The following is a 25,475-nucleotide window of genomic DNA, read 5'->3' on the forward strand; positions in this document are numbered from 1 at the left end:
CTGCTACACACAAACATCTGCCATCCCTTTGCCTCAAAATTCAGGGTGTTCCGCTGAATTGGAATCCCTGCTGTGAGCCATGGTGGTGGTGGTCCCGAAGCTGCTAGAAGCTCAGCTAGCCATAGGCGAGCTGCATCGCCCATAGCCAACTTTTCCAAGTATTGCACTGGCTCCACATCCTCCAACCTTAGGTATGTGTTCAGGGTGGTTTGGTCAAACCTCACTTTCAAGTTCCTCACTTTCGTCACTTTGGCCCCCTTCTTGATGTGTGCCACATTGGCATAAAATTCCCGGACCAAGTGCTCTTTGGCATCCACTACACTTTGAGTGAAACATCTCCACTATTTTCTCTCCCAAAATTGTCTTAACACATTTGGGTTGTATCTATCCAGATCTTACAACACAAACTGCCGCTCAAGAGTGAGCGATCTCTGCGGCCACCACTCTCGAAACATATTGAATGCAGTTAGACTGACGAACCTATCTTCCCAGATTTTTTTCTTCTTTGACCTGTCAAGGCCGGAAACTCTAGTATCGCTCCCTCGGCCATCATCCTGGATATCATACATATACATTGTAGTAGCTGGAGCGTCAGGGGCATGTGTAGATGAAGGCTCGGAAGCCTGATTGTTCCCTTACAATCCCTTAGAAGTACTTTCAGAAGAGGTAGGCTAATTTCTTAGTTGGTTTATGTCATGAGGCTGATGTGGCTATGATTGCACAGTAGGCTGCCTTTGCACTGAGTCACCCTCCGATGCTTCCCTAGACGTGGCATATGAACTTGATTCGGAGGGCTCCGGCTGTCTACCCCGACATGTTGTTGCCTTCTTACTGATCACTTTTTGGAGGGTAGGGGTAATGTGTTTTTGCCTCTGCCTCTTGAAGGTTCACCCCTACCCTTTGATGTATAACCACGACCATATGATCTAATCATATTCTGCACAAAATAGCAGTAAGAGTCAGTTCTAGTTAAGTGCAGGTAAGCAGAAAATTTGCAGAACAAAACATGTTGCAGGTTGGGGAAGTGCGGCCGCAGATGGGCTTGTGCGGACCGCATAATTTGGAAGTGAGGCCGCAGTGCTGATTATGCGGACCACACAATTGAAATGCGATTCGTAAAATTTTGAGTACGACCGCACAATGAAAGCTCAAAAATCACAACTCTCTGAAGACAGAGAATTGCTCGATCTGCGGCCGCACATACTTTTCTGCGGTCATGGTTCAATTTCTGCGGACTGCACAATTTCAAGTGCGGTCCGCACAATCATTTCACACCATATGCCCCGGCCTACTGATCTGTAGACCTCACAATTCCTTCTGCGGCCACACAATTCAAAAACAATCGGCAGTAAACTTAGGGTTTCTAATTTACGTACAATTTAGACATGGTAGTCGAAATTTTGACATGATACACAGTTTACCCATCCCCCAAATAACAAATAGGAAATTACTCACACAAATTTAAGCTCACATGATGATGAATTTGACATTAGGCCAAAAAATAACTAAACTAATTATGAACAAAATTAAGAAAATTGAAAAATTTAAAGATGAATTGAACATACTAGTAATGTAATGATGCTAAGGAAGAATCAAAGATGATGAAATGAGTGTTAGTTGCGTGAATCAGTTGAGTGCACTGTGTTTTCCTTTGTGTTAATTGTTCAGAGTTCGTAAAGTCTCAACAATATTGAGAAGTCTACTATTTATAGTTGACCGGTTAGGGCAAGAGTTCAGGAGATGAGTGCGGCCGCACAATTTCATGTGCGGTCCGCACTCCTTTACATGTTACACATTTACCCTTTGTTGATCTGCGATCCGTACATATTTGAGTGCGGCCGCAGATTTTGGTGCGGACCGCACATTTCCTTGTGCGGCTGCACTTTGGCCATTTCTCTGATAGGCAAACTTCAGAGAGTTTGAAATTTTTGATCTCCAGTTGTGCGGTCCGCATAAGAATTGTACGGCCGCAGATCCCTTTCTGCTATGGCATTCAAAAGTGTGCGGTCCGCACTTTTTTCACACTTAGCCATTTTTTTCTAAGCACAGTTCCTGCAAAGCACACTCATTCCTGCAACACACTTCAAAACCAGTTAGCACAAAACAAGACCTATCTAAGAAAGAAGAAAAAGAAACATGGGTTGCCTCCCAAGAAGCGCCTGATTTAACGTCACGGTACGACGCAAATTACCATCATCACTTGAAATGAATCACTGTCACGATGTGGCCATCACCAACTTTTCCCAGATAGTGCTTCACCCGGTGACCATTGACTCTAAACACCTCGTCATTTTTATTCTTCAAGTCCATTGAACCAAAGGGTGTCACACTCACAATCTCAAATGGGCCACTCCATTTAGACTTTCCCGAAAACATCCGTAACCGAGAATTGAACAAAAATACAAGATCACCTTCTTTAAACTCCTTGTTCCGAATGTACTTGTGATGGAGGTACTTAATCTCCTCCTTGTATAAGGAAGGACTTGTAAATGCATGGTACCAGAATTCATCTAGCTCATTCAAATGTGCAACCCGCAATGTGGAAGTTGCATCCTAATCAAGATTTAGCTTCTTCAAAGCCCACATGGCCTTTTGCTCAAGTTCCACCGGAAGGTGACAAACTTTTCCAAACACCAACCGGTATGGAGACATCCCGATAGGAGTTTTGAAACCAATAAGCCTATAGTGCATCAACCAGCTTTTTTGACCAATCTGTCCGGTTAGCATTCACTGACTTAGACAATATACTCTTGATCTCCCGGTTGGAGATTTCTACTTGTCCGCTTGCTTGAGGGTGATAGGGAGTCATGACTTTGTGAGTGAGACCATACTTTCTAAGCAAGGTGTCAAAAGCTCTGTTGCAAAAATGCAACCCCCAATCGCTTATGATGGCCCGCGGAGTACCAAACCTTGTGAATATGTTTTTTTTCAAAAATGCCACCACACTTCTTGCTTCGTTGTTGGGTAGAGCAACGGCCTCAACCCATTTTGACACATAATCCACCGCTACCAAAATGTAGTTGTTCCCACAAAAGCTTAGAAGTGGTCCCACGAAGTCAATACCCCACACATCAAAAATATCAATTTCCAAGATGGTGGTGAGGGGCATTTCATTTTTCTTTGAAATCCCACTGGCCCTTTGACATTCATCACAACGCTTGACTAGATCACTTGCGTCCTTGTAGAAAGTAGGCCAATAGAATCCACAACTCAACACTTTGGCCGCCGTTCTTGCTCCACCATGGTGACCACCATATGGTGAAGAATTACAAGCCCTAAGAATTTCAACTTGTTCCTCCTCCAGCACACATCTTCTAATCACACCATCGGTACAAATCCGAAAGATGTATGGTTCATCCCAATAATAGTCTTGGCAATCATGTTTGAGCTTCTTCCTTTTATTTGAAGAGAACTCATCCGGAATAATACCACTCACAAGATAATCTGCTAAATCAGCGAACCATGGCATCTCGGTCATTGAAATGGATAGAAGTTGCTCATCGGGGAAGGAGTCATTGATTTCAAGGCCGCCATGTGGCCTCCTCTCCTCCTCCAAGCGATACAAGTGGTCCGCCACTTGGTTTTGTACCCATCAAGTACGTGCGAAACTTATCCATAGCAAAAATAATAGCAAGGAGCTCTTTTTCTGTCACAGTATAATTAACCTGGGCATTATTCATGTTTTTACTAGCATAATAGACCTGATGAAAGATCTTGTTGATACGTTGCCCCAAAATTGCTCTAACCGCCACATCACTAGCGTCACACATGAGCTCAAAAGGTAAGCTCCAATTCGGGGTGGTGAAAATAGGAGTAGTTGTAAACTTGAACTTGAGCAATTCAAATGCTTTCATGCAATCCTCATTGATGTGGAATTTGGCATCTTTCTCCAAAAGCTTACACATAGGTTTAACCACTTTTGGAAAAATCCTCGATGAAACGCCGGTAGAACCCCACATGACCCAAGGAACTCCTCACTCCCTTCACGGATGTTGGAGGTAAAGTTTAGAAATCACCTCTAATTTTGCCTTGTCAACTGATCGGGTCCAAGCCTGCACTACTATTGAGTAGCGAGGATGGTTGATGCAGTTTTACCCAACAAGGTCGGGATCGAATCCACAGGGAGTTAATTGATTTGGAATTAGGTTTATATCTAAGTCTAGATGCGTGTTTTGTTCCTATTTGCACTTCCAAGCATGAAGGTGTTGATTCTACTTCTATTTCTATTTATATTGTATGCTAAGATTAAATCTAAGTATAATATTTTTTATGTTGGTTTTCAAGTGTTTAAAAGGACTAGGGTAGCGACTTCTGCCTACGTGGATATCTAACGGGTATTAAGAATCTAGGGAAAGCTTGATTAATTTGGGATCGTAATATAGCTATCACACCCAAGTACTCACTCTATATCTCTCGATAGTTTGAGTGATTTTGCCCAATTTGGCTTTCTCAAGTCTAACTGGGTATACATGAAAGTCATGTGATATTAGCTCAAGTCAGGTATTACTATATCTAGGTTTAACCCTTTAATTGGGGCTATCAACTTCTTGAGTTCACCCCAATTCCTTGTTAGCCTAGTTTTTCCAGACTTAATCCCTCTTTCTCAAGAAGGGACCAAATCATAAAGGCATGAATCAGTGTTTGCAACCAGTAATTCTATAATTTTAGAAAGAACTACGCTAAATATCACGAACCCATAAACATTCAAGCCCTAAAGTTCAAGACCCATTAAATACCCACACTAGGGTTGAGTCACAACCCTCGCTATAGGTCTAGCTACTCATAATAATAATAGAATTCAAAGATAAAGAGAAGATATAATCCATAATACTAAATTAAAAGATGAAAATCTAATGTTATAAGGTAAATCTTGTACAAAATTGCCCAAAAAGGAAAACCTAGTCGTCTCACGTACTCAGCAAAAACATAACCTCTTCTAAAATTAACAAAAAGATCTATTTATATTAAGCTAAAATTTTCAGACAAAAATACCTATGTGGAAGTTTCGCGGCCGCGTAATTCTGACTGTGGCCGCACACTTGCTTTCGCGGCCGCGTAATTCTGATCGCGGTCCGCATTTTTTCACATCTGGACCTGGGTTGAACCTTGTTTTACGGACCGTATAATTTCCACCGTGTCCGCGTGAGAGACTTTCGTGGCCGCATAATTTTGACGCAGACCGCTATTCTCATTTTTGCTTGAATTATGCACTCTCTGAACCTTTGCAACCGCGGTCCGTGGAATTCCCATCATGGCTGTGCTGGTACTTTCATGGCCGCATCTTCTTGTCGCGGTCTGCGTTCATGTTTGTGCCCAAAAAACCGTCTCTCTGATTCTTCATATCGCGGACCTCGAAATAATGGCCGCGTCCACGTTGATACTTTTGCGGCCGCACTTTTTTGTCGCGGTCCGCGTTCCATACCTCTTGGCCCAGTTTTAGTTTTTGTTCAAGTTTTGACTTCTTTATGAGTTGATTATGGCTCATTTTGAACAATCCCTGCAAGCAAGCATATTAAGTTAGTTTTCGGCAATACCTTCACGCATTTTTGGCCCAATACACATGTAAAAGCGAGCAATTAATAGGCTAAAATCCCTACTTATCATCGACCTCAATCCCCTTCTTTGAAATCTTGTGGTTAAGGAAAATACCCTCCCCGACCATGAAATGGCATTTCTCCCAATTCAACACCAAGTTCGTCTCTTCACATATTTCCAAAACCTTATCCAAATTTGCCAAGCAATCATCAAAGGAATATGCAACTACTGAAAAGTCATCCATGAAGACTTCAAGGTAATCCTCTACCATATATGTAAAGATCGCCATCATACACCGTTGGAAAGTTGTCGGTGCATTGCATAAGCCGAATGACATCCACTTGAAAGGGAAAGTGCCATAGAGACAAGTGAAAGTTGTTTTCTCTTGATCTTCCGAAGCAATAAGGATTTGATTGTAGCCTGAATACCCATCTAGAAAGCAATAGAACGCTTGGCCGGCCAATTGATCAAGCATTTGGTCAAGAAAGGGAAGTGGAAAATGGTCTTTCCTTGTGACTTTATTTAGCTTTCGATAGTCCATGCACATTCTCCACCCGGTCACCGTTCTTATTGGAATCAACTCATTTTTATCATTGGTGACCACAGTTATGCCCCCTTATTCGGAACACATTACACCGGCGAAGTCTATGAACTTTTAGAAATGGGGTAGACAACCCCGACATCCAACCACTTTATGATCTCCTTTTTGACCACCTCTTGCATTGCTTCATTTAGCCTCCTTTGATATTCAATGGAGGGTTTGGCATCCTCCTCCAAATTAATCTTGTGCATGCAAAATGCGGTGCTTATTCCCTGAATGTCCGCCAATATCCATCCAATAGCTTTCTTCCTCTTTTGTAGCACCGCCAATATAGAGTCTACCTGCACGTTAGTCAAACAAGAGAAAAGAATAACCGGTAAAGTAGAACAAGGGCCAAGGAATTCATACCTGAGATCCGGAGTCAATGGCTTTAACTCCAAAATGGGAGGCTCCACGATTGAGGGCTTTGTTGGAGGAGTGTTCCGATATTCAAGATCCAAGGACAATTTGCGCGGTTTATAAGTGTACGACCCCATTCCTTGCAATGAGTTCACGTATTCCACAAAGCCATCCATCTCGTCATCTTCAAGGTTAAGCAAAACGGCCTCCAATGTATCATCAACATTCATCGTGGCACTAGTATCATCAATAAGCACATCGGTCACCAAGTCCACAAACGAACACACTTCTGTAATGACCCGACCAGTCGTTTCGAGAGTTATAGCCTTGTTTTCCCCATTTTTGCTTCATTTTGTGATTTTTAACTATGTTATGATATACTGGGATAGTTGGTTCAGGTCCGGAGTGGATTCAGAGTGGATTGAGACACTTAATCTCTAAAGTAAAAGCTTAAGTTGGAAAAGTTAACTAGATGTTGACCTATGTGTAAACGATGTCGGACTTTGATAAATTTTGTATGTATGGACTCGTGAGTGAATGGGCTTTCTAGTTTTGTAAATTTTGTCGGATTTTGAGACGTGGGCCTTGAGGCCGGGTTTGAGATAATTTCGGGATTTTGGGCTAATTTTATAGTTTTTCTTGTGGAATTCATTCCTTTAGCATAAATTAATGGTATTGTACTGATTGTGAATAGATTCGAAGCATTTGGAAGCCGAATCGAGGGGTAAGAGCATCGCGTAGTAGGGATTTTATCGGTTTGAGGTAAGTAACAACTTTAAATCTGGTCTTGAGGGAATGAAACCCAGAGTTTGGTATAATGTGACTGTTTGGAGGTGGCACCCATGCTAGGTGATGGGCGGGTGGATGTACGCCGTGAGGGATTGAGACTTGGTCAGTCCTGGGAGACTGTGAAGTCTAATAGAACTTGATTGTCTTTCATGTTACAAATCATGCTTAGGCTATATTCCTGCCATGGTAGTTCTATTTAGTCATAGTGATTATTGTGCGTGTTTAACTTAGTCTCTGTTATTTTTCCCTGATGATATACTGTAACACTTTGAATTGGGCTGCTTTCCCTTTATTTATTGAGAGATATGAGACTAGAGAGGTTCATAACTGAGTAAGGCCGAAGTCCTGGTTATGATGTATTGTTCTATGGCACGTGAGTTAGTCCGTGCAACATGTGAGTTGTCTGTGCGAATGCTTATACTTATACTGTGGCACGTGAGTTGTCCGTGCAACACGTGAGTTATCCGTGCGGATCCAGATATGATATTATAGCACGTGAGTTGTCCGTGCAACACATGCGTTGTCCGTGCTTATAGCGCTTGGGCTGTAGGAGCCCCTCATGAGTCTGAACACCCCTAGTGAGCGCATGTACCTATTGAGAGTGTGTATTGATGGCTAAGAGCCGAGAGTGTGAGCTGTTGAGATGGGTTGAGTGACTGCTCCCTTGAGAGGTTGTACTTGCTTTTATTTATTATTGCACTTAATTGCTATCTGTTGTTGTTGTGAAATTTATGGAAGATTTTATATCTGGAATACATGAACTTGAACTGTATAGAACTGATTTGACTTAAATTGATGGATTTGAAAGCATGTCTACTCTTTGCTGGAATTACTGAAAATGAACTGTATTGTATAGCTCGTCACTACTTTTCAATTCCTTATTTATTTCTGTTACTTGCTGAGTTGGTTGTACTCATGCTACACCCTACACTTCATGTGCAGATCTAGGCGTGTTTAATCACGGAGGTCGCTGAGTTCGGGCGCGACCAAGTATCAGAGACTACGAGATAGTTGTCGGCGTCCGCATGACCTTGTCTCTCATTCTATATTTCTTTCTGTCTTGTATTGATACTTAGACACTGGTTGTATTAGTTTGGTTATCTAGATGCTCATGACTTAGTGACACCCCAATGTTTGGGGCTGGTTTCCGCATTTTGATTCTATATTGCGTTCAACTTTGGTTTTTATGAAAACTTTTGATATGAAAAAGTTTTAAATTACCTTTAATTAAACTACTAGAGTATTTTGGGAAAGTCGGCTTGCCTAGTACCATCGATAGGCGCCATAATGACAGGTTAGGTTTTTGGGTTGTGACAGATTGGTATCAGAACCCTAGGTTACATAGGACTCACGAGTCATGAGCAGGTTTAGTAGAGTCTTGCGGATCGGTACGGAGACGTCTGTACTTATCTTCGAGGGGCTACATAACCTTTAGGAAAATTCCACATTCTTGAATTCTTATCGTGCGAATTTGTTGATTCTGGTAACTAAACATCTGTTGTTTCATTCTTTCACAGATGGTGAGGACTCGAACTACTGGGCCAGATGGACAACCACTAGTACTACCAGCAAGGGCCGCGAGAGGCTGAGGTCGCGGTAGGGGCAGAGGTGCAGCCCACACAACAGCTGGGGCAGTACCTGCAGATCCACCAGTTGTCCTAAATCAGGACCAGATTCCAGTTGTTGATGCACCCGCTCATGCACCACCTGTGCCTATTATGATTCCAGGCCTCCAGGAGGTCCTAGCTCAGATTTTGACTGCGTGTACCAGCCTTGCTTAGGTGGTCTCTATCTCGATAGCTGCAGCCACTTCTCAAGCAGGGGGAGGCACAGGCACTCAGACTCCCATCGCTCGCACATCCGAGCAGGTTGTTCAGGGACTCCAGACACCGGGAGCACCACCAGCCCATCCGATTGCAGCTGCATAGGATTATGTGGTTCTTGTTATACCTGAGGATGATCCGCGTAGGTTGGAGAGGTTTGGGAGACTCCAGCCGCCATCTTTCAGTGGCTCAGAGAGAGAAGATGCTCAGGACTTCTTGGAAAGGTGTCAGAGGATACTCCGTACAACTGGTATTCTAGAGACTTGTGGGGTCTCATTCACTACCTTTCAATTTTCTAGGGCTGCACTCAGATGGTAGGAGACTTACGAGAGGCATAAGCCTATTGGCGCAACACCCCTTACTTGGCAGCAGTTCTCTGTGGTCTTTTTGGAGAAGTTCGTGCCTCAATCCCACAGAGAGTAGCTGCACAGACAGTTTGAGTAGCTTTGCCAGGGTGATATGTATGTGATGCAGTATGAGATGCGATTCTCAGAGTTGGCCTATCATGCTATCTGGTTGGTTCCCACAGACAGGGAGAGGATCATGAGGCTTATAGATGGTCTCACTTTGTAGCTGCGATTGCTTATAACCAGAGAGAGGGTGTTTGGTGCTACCTTTGATGAGGTTGTCGACATTGCTCGGTATATTGAGATGGTTCACGGTCAAGAAATGACTGAGAGGGAGGCCAAGAGGCCTCGTGGTCAGGGTGGATTCAGTGGTGCTCCTTTTGGGGTCAGTTCCAGCACGGTAGAGGTCATCATTTCAGACATGCTCAGTCATCTTGGTCATTTCACCGTGGTGCATCATTTGGCCATAGTTCTCACAGTCATCAGCATGGCCAGACATTTCGTTAGAGGAGGGGTTGTTTCGAGTGCAGCGATTTTGGTCACATTATGAGAGATTACCCTAGGCTATTAGGTAGGACTCCACAATGGAGTACTCGACCGATGGCACCAATACCAGTTCCTCCACCACCCGCCCAACTAGCTAGGGGTGGAGCTCAGCCAGCTAAAGGCGGAGCCCAGTCAGCTAGGGGTCGCCCGAGAGGGGGAGGCAGATAAGGGGGTGGCTAAGCACGTTTTTATGCCCTCCCTGCCAGACCAGATGCTATTGCTTCAGATGCTGTGATTACAGGTATTGTCTCAGTTTGTCATAGAGATACCTTTGTATTATTTGACCCTGGTTCCATGTATTCATATATTTCCTCGTATTTCGCCCATTTTCTGGATATGCCCCATGAGTCTTTAGTTTCATCTGTTCATTTATCTACTCCTGTGGGCAATACTATTGTTATGGACCACGTATATCAGTTATGTGTGGTGACTATTGGGGGTCTGGAGACCCGAGTGGACCTTTTGCTGCTCAGTATGGTTGACTTTGATGTGATATTGGGTATGGATTGGTTATTTCCATGTCATGCTGTTCTAGATTGTCATGCTAAGACTGTGACGTTGGCGATGCAGGGATTTCCGAGGGTTGAGTGGAGCGGTTCTATATATTATGTACCTAGTCGGGTGATTTCATATTTGAAGGCTCAGCGTATGGTTGAGAAGGGTTGCCTATCTTATTTGGCGTTTGTGAGGGATGTTAGTGCAGAGACTCCTGCCATTGATTCTGTTCCGGTGGTACGTGATTTTCCGGATGTGTTTCCTGCACACCTGCTAGGCATGCCGCCAAACAGGGATATTGACTTCGGTATTGATTTGGTGCCGAGCACTCAACCCATTTCTATTCCACCGTATCATATGGAACCGGCGGAGTTGAAGAAGTAGAAGGAACAACTTCAGGAACTCCTTAATAAGGGGTTTATTCGGCTTAGTGTGTCATATTGGGGTGCACCGATTCTATTTGTGAAGAAGAAGGATGGTTCCATGAGAATGTGTATTGATTACAGGCAGTTGAACAAGGTCACAGTCAAGAACAAGTATCCTTTGCCTCGTATTGATGATTTATTTGACTAGCTTCAGGGAGCGAGGGTGTTCTCCAAGATTGATTTGAGGTCCGGTTATCATATTCGGGATTCAGATATTCTTAAGATAACTTTCAGGACCCGATATGGCCATTATGAGTTCTTAGTGATGTCTTTTGGGCTGACCAATGCCCCAGCAGCGTTTATACATTTTATGAACAATGTATTCCAACCCTATTTGGACTCATTCGTTATTGTATTCATTGATGACATCCTGGTGTACTCTCGTAGCCAGGAGGAGCATGCTCAGCATTTTAGGGTTGTGTTGCAGAGATTGAGGGAGGAAAAGCTTTATGCAAAGTTCTCCAAGTGTGAGTTTTGTCTCGGTTCAGTAGCATTCTTGGGGCACGTGGTGTCCAGTGAGGGCATTCAGGTGGATTCGAAGAAGATAGAGGTGGTGCAGAGTTGGCCTAGACCGTCCTCAGCCACGGAGATAAGAAGCTTTCTTGGTTTGGCGGGTTACTACCGTCGCTTTTTGGAGGGATTTTCATCTATTGCATCGCCCTTGACCAAGTTGACCCAAAAGGGTTCTCCATTCAGGTGGTTGGATGAATGTGATGACAGCTTTCCGAAGCTCAAGACTGCTTTGACCATAGCTCTAGTGTTAGTTCTGCCATCAACTTCAAGTTCTTACACCGTTTATTATGATGCCTCGAGGATAGACATTGGTTATGTTTTGATGCAGGAGGGTAGGGTGATTACTTACACCTTGTGCCAGTTGAAGACCCATGAGAAGAACTATCTTGTCCATTTTCTTGAGTTAGCAGCCATTGTTCACGCCTTGAAGATATGGCGTCATTATTTGTATAGGGTTCATTGTGAGATTTATACTGATCACCGGAGTCTGCAACATCTGTTTAAGCATAAGGATCTTAATTTGCATCAGCGGAGATGGTTGAAGCTTCTTAAGGACTATGATATCACTATTTTGTACCATCCGGGGAAGGCCAATATAGTGGCCGATGCCTTGAGTCGCCGGGCGAAAAGTTTGGGGAGTTTAGTATATCTTCCAGCAACAGAGAGACCTTTGGCATTGGATGTTCAGGCCTTAGCGGGCCAGCTTATGAGATTGGATATTTCGAAGTCAAGTCAGGTATTGGCTTGTGTCGTCTCTAGGTCTCCTCTTTATGACCGTATCAGGGAGCGTCAGTATGATGACTCTCACTTACTCATTCTTCAAGACAAGGTTCAGAGAGGTGATGCTAGGGATGTGACTATTGGTGATGACGACGTGTTGAGGATGTAGGGCCGAATATGTGTGCCTAATGTAGATGGGCTTCAGAAGTTGATTCTTGAGGAGGCCCACAACTTGCGGTATTCCATCCATCCGAGTACCGTGAAGATGTACCAGGATTTAAGACAATACTATTGGTGGAGGCGGATGAAGAAGGATATAGTTGGGTTTGTAGCTCGGTGTCTCAACTGTCAGTAGGTTAAGTACGAGCATCAGAGACCGGGTGGCTTGCTTCAGAGATTAGAGATCCCGGAGTGGAAGTGGGAGAGGATCACCATGGACTTCGTAGTTGGGCTCCCGCGGACTCCGATGAAGTTCGATGTTGTTTGGGTTATTAAGGATCGGCTGACCAAGTCCACGCACTTCATTCCTATTGGTACTACTTACACTTTAGAGCGGTTGTATGAGATTTATATTCGCGAGATTATTTGCTTGCATGGTGTTCCAGTTTCCATCAGTTTGGATAGAGGTACTCAGTTTACATCGCAGTTTTAGAGGGCCGTGCAGCGAGAGTTGGGTACTCAGATTGAGTTGAGCACACCTTTTCACCCTCAGACGAACGCTCAGTCCGAGCGCACGATTCAGATATTGGAGGACATGTTGCGCGCTTGTGTCATTAACTTTGGGGGTTCATAGGACCAGTTCTTGCTGCTCGCAGAGTTTGCATATAACAACAATTACCAGTCGAGTATTCAGATGGCTCCGTACGAGGCTTTATATGAGAAGAGGTATAGATATATAGTTGTATGGTTTGAGCCGGGTGAGGCTAGGCTCTTGGGTACAAACTTGGTCCAGGATGCATTAGATAAGGTGAAATTGATTCAGGAGCGGCTTCACACGACGCAGTCTAGGCAGAAGAGCTATGCGGACAGAAAGGTCCGTGATGTATCTTTCATGGTTAGGGAGAAGGTTTTGCTGAAGGTATCACCCATAAAGGGTGTTATGAGGTTTGTGAAGAGGGGCAAGTTGAGTCCCCGGTTCATTAGGCCTTTTGAGGTGCTTTAGAGGATATGGGATGTGGCTTATAAACTTGCCTTGCCACCTAGATTGTCGAGTGTGCATCCATTGTTTCATGTTTCCATGCTCCGGAAGTATGTTGGTGATCCGTCTCATGTTTTGGACTTCATCACGGTTCAATTGGAGGGTGATATGACTTATGATGTGGAGCCGGTGGCCATTTTGGATCGGCAGATTCGGAAGTTGAGGTCAAAGGACATAGCTTCGGTAAAGGTGCAGTGGAGAGGTCAGCCTGTGGAGGAGGCCACCTGGGAGATCGAGCGGGAGATGTAGAGCAGATATCCATGCCTATTAGAGAGTCCAGGTATGTTTCTAGATCCGTTCGAGGACAAACGGTTGTTTAGGAGGGGGGATGTAACGACCCGGTCGGTCGTTTTGAGAGTTATGGCCCCGTTTCCCCCATTTCTACTTCCTTTTGTGCTTTTCAACTATTTTATGATATACCGGGTTAGTTGGTTCGGGTCCGTAGTGGTTTCAGAGTGGATTGAGACACTTAGTCTCTAAAGTAGAAGCTTAAGTAGGAAAAGTCAACTAGATGTTGACCTATGTGTAAACGATGTCGGATTTTGATAAATTTCATATGTATGGACTCGTGAGTGAATGGGCTTTCTAGTTTTGTAAATTTTGTCAGATTTTGAGACATGGGCCTGGGGGCCAGGTTTGAGTCGATTTCGAGATTTTGGGCTAATTTGATAGTTTTCTTGTAGAATTCATTCTTTTAGCATAAATTGATGGTATTGTACTGATTGTGAATAGATTCAGAGCATTTGGAGGCCGAATCGAGGGGCAAGAGCATCGCACAGTAGGGATTTGATCGGTTTGAGGTATGCAACAACTTTAAATCTGGTCTTGAAGGTATGAAACCCGGAGTTTGGTATAATGTGACTGTTTAGAGGTGGCACCCATGCTAGGTGATGAGCGGGCGGATGTACGCCGTGAGGGATTGAGACTTGGTCCATCCCAGGAGACTTTGAAGTCAAATAGAATTTATTTGTGTTTATATGCATTCCTGTTTACTAGAACATGATTGCCTTTCATGTTAGAAACCATGCTTAGGCTATATTCCTGCTCATGGTAGTTATATTCAGTCATAGTGATTCTTGTACGTGTTTACCTCAGTCTCTGTTATTTTTCCCTGATGATATACTGTAACACTTTGATTTGGGCTGCTTTCCCTTTCTTTATTGAGAGCTATGAAACTAGAGAGGTTCATGACTGAGTAAGGCCGAAGGCCTGGTTGTGAGGTATTGTTCTATGGCACGTGAGTTGTCCGTGCATCACATGAGTTGTCTATGCGGATCCTTATGTTTATACTATGGCACGTGAGTTGTCCGTGCGGATACAAATATGATATTATAGCACGCGAGTTGTCCGTGCTTATAGTGCTTGGCTGTAAGAGCCCCTCATGAGTCTGAACACCCCCAGTGAGCGCAGGCACCTATTGAGAGTGTGTATTGAGGGCTGAGAGCCTAGAGTGTGAGTTGTTGAGATGGGTTGAAGTGACTGCTCCCTTGAGAGGTTGTACTTGATTTTATTTATTATTACACTTAATTGCTATCTGTTGTTGTTGTGAAATTTCTGGAAGATTTTATATCTGGAATACATGAACTTGAACAACTGATTTGACTTAAATTGATGGATTTGAAAGCATGTCTACTCTTTGCTGGAATTACTGAAAATGAACTGTATTGTATAGCTCGTCACTACTTCTCAATTTCTTATTTATTTCTGTTACTTCCTGAGTTGGTTGTACTCATGCTACACCCTACACTTATGTGCAGATCTAGGCGTGTTTGATCACGGAGGTCGCTAAGTTCGGGCGCGACCGAGTATCGGAGACTACGAGGTAGTTGTCGGCGTCTGCAGGACCTCGTCTCTCATTCTATATTTTTTTCTATCTTGTATTGATACTTAGACACTGGTTGTATTAGTTTGGTTATCTAGATGCTCATAACTTAGTGACACCCCGATATTTGGGGCTGGTTTCCGCATTTTGATTCTATATTGCGTTCAACTTTGGTTTTTATGAAAAATTTTGATATGAAAAAGTTTTAAACTACCTTTTATTGAACTACTGGAGTATTTTGGGAAAGTCGGCTTGCCTACTACCATCAATAGGCGCCATCATGACATGTTAGGTTTTTGGGTCGTGACAACTTCATTGCTATTCGGTTGCCTCATAGATTTGCACACATGAAAACCCACCTTTTCATCACCCACCCGGAAAGTGAGTTCATCGACTTTCACATCAACAAGAGCCTTTTCTGTAGCAAGGAAAGGTCTACCCAGAGTAATCGGCACCTCATAGTCCACTTCATAATCAAAAATCATAAAATCTGCTGGGAGAATGAATTTATCAACACGTACCAACACATAATCAATTATACCCAACGGTCTCTTCATGGTACGATCCGCCATTTGTAATCTCATAGATGTGGGTCTTGGTTGCCCAATTCCCAAAGTGTTAAAAACCGAAAATGGCATCAAATTGATACTTGCCCCAAGATCACAAAGAGATTTAGCAAAGTCGGCACTTCCAATGGTACAAGGGATTGTGAAAGCGTCAGGATTTTTCAATTTAGGAGCAATTGAATGCACAATTACACTCACTTGATGAGTAATCTTTATAGTTTCGTAATTCATCGACCGCTTCTTTATCACCAAGTCCTTCATGAACTTTGCATAACCTGGCATTTTCTCCAAAGCCTCAACCAATGGCATATTAATATATAGACTCTTCATCATGTCAATGAACTTTTTGAATTGATTCTCGCCATTTTGCTTGGCAAGCCTTTGAGGATATGGAGGAGGAGGCCTTGGCATTGGTACCTTAGCCTTTGGCACTACCGGTTCCAGTATGTTAACAATGTGCTCCCTAGACGGGCTCACTTCCTCTTGAGTCTACTCCACTTTGTCATCAATATCAATTCTTACTTCATCATTTTCTTGCACCACATTGTTCGGGATCTCATCTTCTTGTACCACTTGCTCATCATCCACAATTTTTCCTTAACTTGAGGTGGGTGCATCCCCACCTTTTCTACTTCTTGTAGTAATGGCCATAGCATATCCCGTGTTATTCCCACCCTTTGGGTTCACCACCGTGTCACTTGGTAGTGCCCCCTTAGGATGAGTGTTTAAAGCTTGCGAGATTTGCCCCAATTAAACTTCCAAATTGCGAATTGAAGTGTTGTGAGAGGCTAGTTGGGCATCAGAGTCGGCATTCTTCTCCATCATTTGTTTTAACATGTTCTCAATTCGTCCCATCTCATTATTGGAAGAGCTTGGACCATGGGAAGGATAAAGGGGCGATTTCTCGGTTGTTGATACATCGGGGGCCTTTGAAAGCCCGACCCCCTATTTCCTTGGTTATTATTCCATCCTCCTTGGTTGTTACCTCCCCAATATCCTTGACTATTGCCACTCCAATTGACTTGGTTATTTTGACCATTCCAATTTCCTTGATTGCTTTGATTATTCCAATTCCCTTGGTTGTTACCACCATATCAGTTACCTTGGTTGCTAGAATTTCAATTCCCTTGATTACCATAAAGTCGCCATTGTTGTTGATTCGGGCCTTGAGAGTTGTTTTTTTGCCGTTGGAAGTTGTTCACATATTGTACTTCCTCTTCTTGTTCATTGTAAGATTCATCTTGATCAAACCCACTATCTTCTTACATATAATATTTCGCACGATTTTGCACTTGAGGACCATTTTGCCTTCTCTTGTTTACCATCATATTAACTCCATCCATTGCATTGGCTTGCGTAGGACCTTTCACTTGTTGAAGTTGAGCCTTGGCTAATTGATTCATTATGGTGGTCAACTTGCCAATTACTTGCCCATGATCATACAATTCTTTATGTAAGTGAATCACGTTTGGATAACCTTGAGGAAAATTTTCTCTACTTTGCCATGCCGATGAAGTATCTGCCATTTCATCTAAGATCTCACAAGCTTCCGCATATGGCGTTATCATGAAATTTTCCTTGACAAGTTGGTTGATCACGCATTGATTGGTAGTATTGATCCCCCTATAGAAAGTTTGTTGAATTATAGCCTCCGTCATGTCATTGTTTGGGCACTCTTTCACCATAGTTCGGTGCCTCTCCCATATCTCATACAAAGGCTCATTAGGTTCTTGTTTGAATGCTAGAATCTTGTCTCTAAGAGTAGCCATATGCATGGGATAAAAGAACTTGGAAATAAATTTCTCCGCCAATTCATCCCATGTATGGATGGAATGGTTTGGCAACCTTTCTAACCAATCCAAGGCTTTCCCCCATTGAGAGAAAGGAAATAGCCTTAACCTTAAAGCATCTTTGGATACGCTTATTTGTTTAATCCCCCGACAAGTGTCTACAAACCCCTTCAAGTGTTTGTACGCGTTTTGATTCGGAGCCCCGGTGAAGAATCCTCATTGCTCTAGCAATGTGAGCATAATATTTGTGATTTGAAAGTTGCCCGCCCTAATGTGGGGCGCGACTATGGCACTTGCATCTCCTTCATTCGGCAACACCCGGTGTGGAGCCGCTCTTGGTGGTGAGGGTGGAATGGGAACGTTGTCTTGAGGCGGTCGGCCTCGTCTATTTGCTTGAGGTTCCAGAGGAACCTCTTTAACTTAGTCATCTTCCACGTCCATATCCCCCATAGTCATGTTTCCAAGAGGATCATTATTGTTTAGAGCCATTATTTCACCTACAATTATTTCACCAAAAAGATTAGTAATATGGAAGGAAAATTAGACAATTCACACACAAAATCAAATATATAGCTAAATCCATTTTTATCTCCCCAGCAACGGCGCCAAAAATTGATCTCGTCCAAGTCACACCTATATTTGAGGATATGAAACGGTCGATGCAATAGTAATACCTAACCGAGAGTCGGGGTCGAATTCCACAGGGAGCTATATGAATGGGATTTACAAGTATATATTGCGGTGAATGAGCTTGAACTATCTTAAATTGCACTTTCACAAGATTTGGTTGATTCTAGATCTAGTTTAAACTAAGATTACAAGATAAATAATTAAAACTAAGAAATTATTTTTGTTGTTGTTTTCAAATAATGTAAAAGGCCTAGAGCTATGGCCTTCACCTATGTGTTTTGCCTAATGTGTTGTAAACTTTAAAGCTTGTTTCATTGGTCGGGGTGTATTATAGCTATCAACACTCAAGTACCCACTCAATACCTCTCGGTAAGAGAGTGATTTTGCCCAATTTGGCTTTCTCACGTCCAAATGGGTATTGAACAAAACAGTTGATAAAATGCTCAAGTCGAGTTTTACTATCTCTAGGTTCAACCCTTTAATTGGGACTATCAATCTCTTGATTTTATCCCAAATTTCTTTTAGCCGAGTTTTCCTAGACTACGTCTCTCTTTCTCAAGAAGAGACCAAGTCAAATAGGCATGAACTAATATTTGCAACTATTAATTCTACAAGTAAAAGAAAGAACAAGGCTAAATAATAAACTCCCTACCATAAACAAGTCATAAATCAAACACCCATTAGGGTTATACACTAGGGTTGGGTCACAACCCTAGTTAAAAATCTAGCTACTCATAATGGGTATAAAAGAAAATAAAGAAGAAAAGATGATAAAACTCATATTGCAAGACTAAAAGATAAAAATCTAATGTTAAATCACCAAAGTAAGCTAAAATTGCCTAAAGAGGCAAGGAAAAATGGCTACAAGACTTTCAATATTCAAAACTCTTCTAATTTTGTGAAACTAGTCTATTTATACAAAGCTGAATTTTTCGGACAAAAATGCCCTTTCTCAGGTTCTGCGACTGTACAATTCCATGTGCGGTCCGCACTTCTCTTCAGTCTTGACAGGAGTTGACTCTGCGGCCGCACAATTCTGGATTACGGCCGCATCTCTCATATTCTGCGATTCGCACAATTCTTGGTGCGGCCACACATGGCTCTTCTGCGGACCGCACATTTCTGAGTGCGGATGCGTAGCTGATTTCTGTGACCGCACAATAATTGTGCGGTTCATATTTCTTTTTGAGCTTGAAATGAGACTCTCTGAACTTTATCTCTTGTATAGCTTCTGCGGTCACACAATAATTGTGCGGTCCGCACTTTGCACTTGGACTCTGTTAACTTTCCTTCACAATTTATGGCCGCAGATGAAATCTGCGGTCCGCACTTGAGCTTCTGTGCCTGATTTTTGTCCTTGAGTTCAGATCACTCCTTTTTGAGTTGGATTTCATCTTAGTGGCTCATTTTCCAATACTCCTACAATTAAACACATTTCATCAGTTTTCAGGAATACAATTAAACACTTTTGGACTAAAATGAAAGCTAAAAGGCGCTAATAAGTAGTCAAAATTCCCACTTATCAAGGTCCCGGAATAATTCATAGCTACTCCAGTACTTGAGGACGCTCTAGTCCATTTGGTGAGCCTTATGGAAGGTGTGGCCTAAAATGATACATTTCCAGTAGCACCAGCCATCTCACGGGCTGGGGGAGGAGCACAAACTCAAACTACTCCCACTCCGGAGCAGATGGCTCCCCAGTATCAAGCTCCAGTAGCCCTCCCAGTTGGGGTAGTTTAGCCAGTTATTGCGGCACATGCCTGTGATAGGCTTGCCATGTCTTCTGAGGCCTTATTGAGGTTGGACAAGTTTACTAAGCTCTTTCCAGTTCACTTTAGTGGTACACCTTCTGAGGACCCACATGATTATCTTGATCATTTTCATGAGGTGTTGCGGAACATGGGTATAGTTGAGACCAATGAGGTCGATTTTGCTGTATTTCAAATGACGGGTTCCGCCAAGAGGTGGTGGATAGATTATACGTTGACCAGACTAGTTGGATCGCCTGTATTGACTTGGGAGCAGTTCTCACGGATATTTCAAAAGAAGTTCCTCCCTATCACATTGATAGATGATTATCGTATGCAATTTGAGCATCTACAGCAGGGCAGTATGATTGTTACTCAGTACGAGACCCGTTTTGTAGATTTTTCCTATCATGCTCTCCTTTTACTACCTACTGAGGGAGAGAGAGAGAGAGAGGAGGTTTATTAAGGGACTCACTCAACCTATCAGGCTTCAGATGGCCAAGGAGACCGTAAGTGAGATTTTCTTTCAGGCATCTGCTAATGATGCAAGGAGGATCGAGATGGTTCTTTCACAGGAGAGAAGGCAGGGGTCTGATAAGAGGCCTCGCCAGTTCGGTGGGTTCGGTGGTGCTTTGTCTGGAGGCATAGGTAATTTTGGTAGAGGCCATCCTCCCAGGCCATTTCATTCAGCGCTCCAAGAATCCCACAATGCTTTAGGTGGTCACAACCCTCACGTGTCTCATTCCGACCAGCTAGCTTACAGTGCACCACCAACTTCTATTAATGCACCTCTGATCTAGAGTCATCAAAGTGGTTATCCATGTCGACATGGCCAGTTCCAGGGTCAGCAATCACAACAGTCGAGGACCTGTTATACTTGTGGTGATCCGAGGCACATTGCTAGATTTTTCCCTCGGGCAGTTCGCAGTATGAGGGTTCTCATGCTATGATTCTAGCACCGGTTGCTTCACCGATTGCTCAGCCAACTAGAGGTGGAGATTAGGCCATTAGAGGTGGAGGTCAGCCCGTTAGAAGTGGAGACTAGCCAGTTAGAGGTCATCCCATGGACGTAGTTCAGAGTGGTGGGGCCCAACCCCGATTTTATGCTTTTCCAGCTAGGCCTGAGGCCGAGTCATCTGATGTCATGATAACAGGTATTGTTCCAGCTTTCCATAGCGATGCTTCAGTTTTATTTGATCCAGGATCTACTTACTCCTATGTGTCCTCCTACTTTGCTTCTTATATGGTTGTGCCTCATGATTTCCTGAGTGCTTTTATATGTGTGTCCACACAGGTGGGAGATTCTATCGCTGTAGATCATGTCTATCATTTGTGTGTTATTACTATTGAGAGTCTTGAGACTAGCGTGGATCTTCTACTTCTTGATATGGTAGATATTGATGTTATCTTGGGAATGGATTGGTTGTAACCTTATCATGATATATTGAATTGTCATGCCAAGATGGTGACATTAGCCATGCCAGGGTTACTTCGATTAGAGTAGAAAGGAACTCCTCGCCATTCTACCAGCAGGGTTATTTCTTATATGAAGGCTCGGCGTATGGTCGAGAAGGGGTGTCTAGCCTATTTGGCTTATATTCGCAATCCCAGTGTGGATGTTCCTTATATGGACTCAGTATCAGTTGTTCATGAATTTCTAGAAGTATTTCCTGCAGATTTGTCGGGGATGCCACCCGACAAGGATATTTCCTTCTGTATTGATTTGGCTCCGGGCACTCAACCCATTTCTATTCCACCATACCATATGGCCCCACCGGAGTTGAAAGAAATGAAAGATCAGTTACAAGACTTGCTTGACCAGGGATTCATTAGACCTAGTGTCTCGCTCTAGGGTGCACCGATATTATTTTTAAAGAAGAAATATGGTTCTATGCGGATGTGTATAGATTATCGGCAGTTGAATAAGGACACTATCAAAAACAAATATCTATTGCCAAGAATTGATGACTTATTCGATCATCTTCAGGGTGCCAAGGTATTTTCGAAGATCGATTTGAGGTCTAGTTACTATTAGTTGAAGATTAGGGCATCTGATGTTCCTAAGATAGCTTTTCGGACTCGGTATGGACATTACGAATTCCTACTGATGTCATTTGGGCTGACAAATGCCCCAACATCATTTATGGATTTGATGAACCGGGTATTCAAACCCTATTTGGATTCTTTTGTGGTTGTATTCATTGATGATATCTTGATTTACTCCGGCATTCGAGAGAAGCATGAGCAACATCTTCCAATTGTGCTTCAGACTTTGAAGAATAATAAGTTATATGCCAAATTTTCAAAAATGTGAATTTTGGTTAGATTTAGTTGCCTTTTTGGGGCATGTAGTATCAAATGAAGGCATAAAAGTGGATCCTAAGAATATTGAGGCAGTTCAAAATTGGCCTAGACCTACTTTGGCTACAGAGATCTGGAGTTTCCTGGGGTTGGCAGGTTATTATCGTTGGTTTGTGGAGGGGTTTTCATCTATAACATCTCCATTGACCAAATTGACCCAGAAGGGTGCCCCATTAAGATGGTCAGACGAGTGTGAGTTGAGCTTTTAGAAGCTCAAGACTGCTTTAACTACGACATCAGTGTTGGCATTACCCATAGGTTCAGGATCGTACACGAAGTATTGTGATGCATTTTGTATTAGACATGGTGCCGTATTAATGCAAGATGGCACAGTTATTGCATATGCATCGCGGCAGTTGAAAGTTCACAAGAAACATTATCCTGTTCATGACTTAGAATTGGCAACCATTGTTCATGCGCTGAAGATTTGGAGACACTACCTTTATGGCGTGTCATGTGAGGTATTCACAGATCATCACAGTCTACAATATCTATTTAAACAAAAATATCTCAATATGAGGCAAAGAAGATGGTTGGAGTTGTTGAAAGACTATGATATCACCATTCTGTATCACCTTGGAAAGGTCAATGTGGTGGCCGATGCTTTGAATAGAAAGGCTATGAGTATGGGCAACCTTACATATGTTCCTATTGGTGAGAGGCCGTTAGCTGCAGATGTTCAGACTTTGTCTAATCAGTTCGTGAGGTTAGATGTTCAGAACCCAGTTGGGTTCTACCTTGTACAATCACTCGGTCTTCTTTATATGAGTGTATCAGATTCCGACAATATGATGATCCTCATTTGCTTGTCCTTATGGATACGGTGCGGCACAGTGGTGCAAAGCAGGTTGCTGTGGGGGAATATGGAGTTCTGCATATGCAGGGTCATATTTGTATGCCTAATGTGGGTGGGATTCATGAATTAATTCTTGAAGGGGCCCACAGTTCCCGGTATTCTATTCATCTCGGTGCCGCCAAAATGTATCAAGATTTGCGGCAACATTATTGGTGGAGGAGAATGAAGAAGGATATTTTTGCATATGTAGCTCGGTGTCTAAATTGTCACCAAGTCAAGTACGAGCATGAAAGACCTGGTGATTTGCTTCAGAAGTTAGAAAAACCTGAGTGGAAGTGGGAGCGTATCACTATGGATCTTGTTGTTAGGCTTCCACGAACTCAGAGGAAGTTCAACACAGTATGGGTCATTGTGGACAGGTTAACCAAGTCAACATATTTCATTCCAGTGGCAGTTACCTATTCTTCAAAGTGGTTAGCTGAAATTTACATTCGTGAGATTGTCCGCCTTCACTGTGTGCCCATGTCTATTATTTCAGATCGAGGTACGAATTTTACCTCACACTTCTGTAGGGTTGTACAACGTGAGTTACGAATGTGGGTTGAGTTGAGTACAACATTTCATCCACAGATAAACGGACAGTCAGAGCGTACTATTCAGATATTAGAAGATATGCTTCGCGCTTGTGTTATAGACTTTGGAGGTTCTTGGGATCAGTTATTGCCAATTGCGGAGTTTGCCTATAATTACAACTACCAGTCAAGCATTCGGATGGCTCCATATGAAACATTATACGGGAGACGGTGTCGTTCGCTAGTTAGCTGGTTTGAACCCGGAGAGGCTCGGTTGTTGGATACCGATTTGGTATAGGATGCATTGGATAAGGTCAAGATTATTCAGGATCGACTTCACACAGCTCAGCCAAGGCAAAAGAGTTATGCCGACCATAAAGTTTGTGATGTTGCATTTATGGTTGGAGAAAGAGTATTGCTCCGGGTTTCACCTATGAAAGGTGTGATGAGATTCGGAAAGAAGGGCAAGTTAAGCCCTAGGTATATTGGACCCTTTGAAATTCTTGAAAGGGTGGCTGAAGTAGCCTACAATCTTGCACTACCACCTAGTTTATTAGAAGTTCACCTGGTTCCGAAAATATCATGGTGATCCATCCCATGTGTTAGATTTCAGCTCAGTCCAATTTGACAAGAATTTGACTTATGAGGAGGAGCCGATAGCTATTCTAGCCCGGCAGGTCCGACAATTGAGGTCTAAGAGTTATCCATCAGTTCGAATGCAATGGAGAGGTCATCTGGTAGAAACATCTACCTGGGAGTCCGAGTCGGACATGCGGAGTAGATATCCATCTTTTTACCAGCCCAGGTACTTTTTCTAATTCCGTTCGAGGACGAACGTTTGTTTTAGAGGTGGAGAATGTGATGACCCAAAATGTCATCTTTAATTTAAACATTCATTTATGTGTTATAAGACCTCGAAAAGTACTATTCATCACTCTTCGACTTGCGTGAACAGTCCGTATAATTTTTCCGGAAAGTTTTTATGTAAAAAATAGATTAAAATGTGAAATAGAGCCTTAAAACTCAACTGAGTTGACTTTGGTCAACATTTTGAGCAAACAGACTCGGATCAGTATTTTGACAGCTCTGGTAGGTCCATATCATGATTTAAGACTTGGGTGTATGCCCAGAATTGAATTCAGAGGTCCCTAGCTCAAAGTATTGCCATTTATCGAAAGCTAGAAATCTAAAAGCTTAAAGATTCCCAAGTTTGACCATGGATTTGACTTTATTGATATCGGAGTCTGATTGAGATTCAGAAAATTAAAATAGCTCTGTTATGTCATTTATGACTTGTGTGCCAAATTTGAAGTCATTACGGATGCGTTTAATATGTTTTGGCACGAGTTTTGCAAAGTGAAAAGTTTAAAAAATCAAAAGTTCGAATCGAGGTGTGAATTATAATTTCGATGCTAAATTTTGGTCGCTTCTGCAACGTTGGCACTGGTCACCTCCTGACCGCTTCTGTGGTGCATTTCGTGCACGAACAATGCCGTTTCTGTGGCAGAGAGACCGCAAATGCGGAGGTCTCACTTCTGCGGCTTCCTTCGCGCTTCTGCGACGTGAAGGTCTGCATATGCGTTCCTCTGCTAGGCAGCCCTATTCCGCAAATGAGAGCTCTGTCTCGCAAATGTGAGTCCACAAGTGCTAAATTATAGTTCGCAGGTGCGAAAAAACTGAACAAAACCCATATAATCAGAAGTTAGCCATTTTTACTCAATTTTGAGTTTTGAGTTTCGGATTTAGGCGATTCCAAAGGGATTTTTCACGATTTCTACTTGGGTAAGTATTCTATATCCGAACGTGATTATATTTCATAAATACATGTCAATATTCATCATTTATTTCAGATTTAGATG

General features: G+C 42.8%; 1 long non-coding RNA gene across 1 annotated transcript in view; it reads left to right on the forward strand.

Moving 5' to 3' along the window:
• The window catches only part of LOC138908859 (uncharacterized), a 170,210-nt gene that overhangs the window by 64,392 nt on the left and 80,343 nt on the right, over window positions 1–25,475 (forward strand). The window lies entirely within an intron of this gene.

The sequence above is a fragment of the Nicotiana tomentosiformis genome, chromosome 4 (assembly GCF_000390325.3).
Source record: "Nicotiana tomentosiformis chromosome 4, ASM39032v3, whole genome shotgun sequence".
NCBI classification, from domain to species: Eukaryota; Viridiplantae; Streptophyta; class Magnoliopsida; order Solanales; family Solanaceae; genus Nicotiana; species Nicotiana tomentosiformis.